Genomic DNA, 4452 nt, shown 5'->3' on the forward strand with positions numbered 1-4452 from the left:
TGGAGGTCCTGTATCTCAGCCAGGAACCTCCTGGAATGGTCCGACCTGGGTGACTGTTCCTCCCAGCAGATGTCCGGGTAATTTAAATCACCCATGACAACTACATCCCTTACCTTAAGTGCCTCTGCAAGCTGGCCCAAAAATTCCCGGTCCAGCTCCTCCCCTTGGTTGGGTTGTAGTAGACACCCACTGCTAGATCCCTCTCCCCACGGCCCCTTTGTATCTTGACCCAGAGCACTTCCGCTTGCCCCTCCTCTGACCCCATTCTGCTGGCAGAGGATGTGTATTGCTCTTTGACATAAAGCACCACACCCCCACCTTTCCTTACTTCTGTATCCCGCCTGTAAAGCCTATAGCCCCTAATGCTAACCGCCCAGTCGTGGGATGAATCCCACCACTATTCTGTAAGCTCTATTATGTCTGGGTCTGAACTGGCTATTCTGAGGGCAAGTTCCTCCTGTTTATTCCCCATACTATGAGCATTGGTATATAGGCATTTAAGGCCTTGCCTAGCTGCATGTGCCACCCCCCAATTTGGGAGACTGTCCAGACCCCTGTTTCTTACCTGGGCACTCCTTGCACTTGTCACCTGTCTTCATAATACATTTAATATGAAAATCAATGTAAAGTTTCCATTAACATTTCAAAAACAGCAGCCAATGGCTTTTTAACTACCACCAACTTCTAACGAGCAACATTCTGTGCGTGCAGTCTGATGTCACAGGCATGACCCAGATGTGCAGGAGTGGGGATCAGGGATTTGTAGCTGGGGTAGCAGGTTTTGGGCTATTCCCCGGAAATTGTGCCAGTGCAGCATGGTTAGGCTCCCTGCCTCCCAACTTGATTTGGGGACCCAACAGGACCTGGGCCTTTTGATTCCCACATGGATTTCACATGGGCCTTGGCAGGATAGGTAGATACTCCATAACCCAGAAGACCACAATAAAAGCCACAGGTGTTCTCTACAGTGGCATTCATGCTCAGCAGGGCTTGTGTGGGGGCAACCCAAATCTCCCTGTACTGGCTTCTTGGAAGGCCATGGGCCAGGTTGGATGTAAGTCTGTGCAGGCACTTGAAATTCCCCATACTCCAGGTTCTTCTCATGAACAAGTTACCAATCCAGATGCAAAGACATATGAGAGCCACCAGGACTCAAAACCAGTCCTATTTTGGCTTGACTGTCATATACTCTCAGAAGTGTATGAGGAAACAGAAGCAGCATTCTCTAGAGCCACTGTACCACTCCACCCACATTAACCAAGGTGTTCCATTAGCAAGGAAGGCAAGGAGGGTGTTACTGATAGTCTCAACCCCCGCAAACTGGGATTGCAAATCCTAATTTTACTCCTGCAGTTGGCTGACCAGGTCATGGAGCCGCTGAATCATCTGCTGCAGGATGACAGCCTGCTCTGCAAGTCCCAAAGCCTCTGATAGGTCTGTGGACCACAAAGATGGGGTGAGGTCCATATCTCCACTGTCTGGGTTCAGCCCTTGGGAGGAGGTTGAATATACTCTGCAAGCTGTCACACGTACAACCAGAACATGGAGGGTCAGAGTTCAGAAACCAATGCCAAGGATCTCATAGTGTCAGTCCAAGCCTGATGTAGCATGGTGGGGGACAAGGCAGGTTCATGGTCAAAGCCAGGCCAAAGGCCAAGAGCTGGAAAATTCAATATGCACTAAAGGGTAAGAAAGTGTGAGGTCCAAGGGTCCAAAACAGGAACAAGAAACAAAAGCCAAAGGCTGATCTAAGATAGAAGCAAGGCTGGAGATAGGGTGGGACCGTCCAAGACAGGAACAAGTCAGGAGTTCAGAGCCAAAGATGCAAGCTAAGAGTTTGATGGCAGAGTCAGGGTCAAGACAGTAGTGAGGGATCAAAACCAGGAAGGCCAAAACAAGAGCAGGAATACAGGAGTCAAAATCTACAGCAGAGATACTAAAAATATTAGTGCAGGGACAAGGCCTTATCTCCATCACTTGAGAAGCAACCTAACACTATGACAACAAGTATCATTATAAGAACACAGAAAGCTGATTAAACTCACCTTTGCAGTTCAATGAGACACTATAGAGGCACAGAGATGAGTTTTCATGCAGATAGAAAAGAAAGCAAAGCTAACAGCCATACGTACACAGAACAAGGAGGGATGATAAGATAGAACCCTGCTGTTCCACACATAATGAACAATTATCTAGCATGCCTCTCCAAGGACTCTCAGCAAGAAATGAATGGAGCAATGCAAAAATGCCTCTGTCCATTTCCATAAGCGTTCTGGACTATGCCAGCACAGCACCCTGTCAGAGCAAACAGAAAATAACTGACCAGTGAAACCAGTGCACCCTGTGTCTGGCCAAATTGACCACAGTCCAATAAATCTAAACATTCCAGGCCTTCCAGAGAAAGTAGCAAAGCAACTCTGGCATTCCTGAAAATAGCCTGATCATGAACACAAGTGTGCCATATCACACAAACCATAAGAACACAGATAGACAATAAATAAGAGAAAATAGATACATTTATTTTTCCAAGAGTTGCTTTAAAACTGTTGATGTGAAATGGAATATACTATAATGTTTCTACAACTGTTTGAATGTTTCCTTGCTTGCAGAAGTGCACCTGGGTTTTGCCCCATTTGCAGAGACATATCCTGAGTCAGGGTGTGGGAGCTCAATAGGTATACCTGGGGCACACCTCTCCAAGCAGATGAACTCATGGTTCTCCCATTTGTAGAGACATACCCAGAGTGTTGTCCTGGGAGCAGTGTTGTCCTGACCCTGTGGGACAACAGGCAACATCTGTTTCACCCAACAAAGCAGATCAGTTGTGCTAGGACATATCCTGGCACAGCTGATCCACTTCCATTTGGTGACATCTGTTCATAGCCTCTGAGAACATACAGTCTGAGTAACTTCCCAAATTCGGTGCACCCATACTCTTCCTTCTGGTAAAGAGACCAGTTCTATTGCCTGCATCCTTTTGTCATGCTGTCTTGTCAAGCACAGAAGCAAATGTCTGATCAAATAGATACTTCTTAGGAAGAGATTTTTTTCATCTACTTGGGAAGTGGTTTCTTAGCTAACTACTCCTTGTTTTTTTTAATTGTATTAACTGTTCAGTATTATGCAGAGTTCATTTCTAGTAAAATAAGCACTTATCAAAGTGCTAATAGCCGAGGTTAAATTATTTCCAGTTGGTGGTGTTGTAGAGATTTTGTTAAGTATATTTTTCTGTTGCTCTGCTTTCCTGGAGCAAAATCTCTCATTGAATATTCCTTTTCTGAAGTCTCAAAAGTGAGTATATTTGTTTCACAATGCATGATTATGCTTCTGGGCATGCCACAGTGACTTTCTTTAAGAGGTGGCCATTGGCCACAAAAGAGAAAACCTGCGATAAATGTACACAGAAAGAAGTATTGTAACACTAATAAATGTAAGGTACTTAAAATCAAAGTGGTACTCAGAATCATACAAGAAGCCATTCTGATGCAGTATTTGATACACTGTAGCACAGATCTTAACATCCACTTCCCATCTTTTTCTGTTCCAGGGGGGAGAGAATATGATCTATTCTCACTGGGTGCATCTACATGTGCAATTAATGTGATGCAATAAACTCCGGAGCAGTTTGTGCTGAAGTAAACTGCTCCCAGGAGCAGCATCTACACATGTCCTTGGGACAGCAGCAATTTGAGCCAGGGCCCCTGGTTGGCTAGGCTGAGTGGGCGCCTGGTTGGCTAGGCTGACCGAGAGCAATTTACATTCCCGGTCACCATGTGTATGTGTGTTTCAGCACAGTAAAGTATACCGCCATAAGATAGTACTGTCCCTGATGGTACTATCCTATGGTGGAGTTAATTAGTTTACTGCGCCCTAATACTAGTGCATGTGTAGACACTGATACTTTACTTTAGAGTTAATTAGCGCCACAGTAAATCACACATGTAGATGCACCCAGAGTGGAGCATTATCTGGTGGTATGCAGGCTGTCAGTCACAAAACACTGGCTCTTTTGGAGCATCCATAGCCACATTTCTTTGATATTTTTTGGTATACAGAATCTTCTAACTTCATATAAAAGATATTATTAAGCAGGCAAGGAGTGAAAAGTGTTTAAGATGTTTTCTGTCCTGAAATAACAGAGGTGAAATCCTGGCCCCATTAAGGGTCTTGGCACAAATTACTTTAAAAACATCATAAAGGCATTTAAAAATGAGAACAGTCATTAGTTAAGGAGTGATAAACCACCATAAATAACCTCTTAAATGTTTTAAAGATAAGCCACTCAAAAGGAGGTTTATCTTGGAAACATTTCACCCATGCCATTCCAGAAGAGGTGAAACTCCTCAGTCTTCCAATATCCCAGGAAGCACAGGTCCCAGCTACTCCACCCCTTCCTACCCTTTAAAACTCTAGGAGTTTCCCAAGCGCCCCCCCCCCCCCCCCCCCCCCCCC

This window comes from Gavialis gangeticus, unplaced genomic scaffold (assembly GCF_001723915.1).
Source record: "Gavialis gangeticus isolate Ggan-Ray unplaced genomic scaffold, GavGan_comp1, whole genome shotgun sequence".
Taxonomy (NCBI): Eukaryota; Metazoa; Chordata; order Crocodylia; family Gavialidae; genus Gavialis; species Gavialis gangeticus.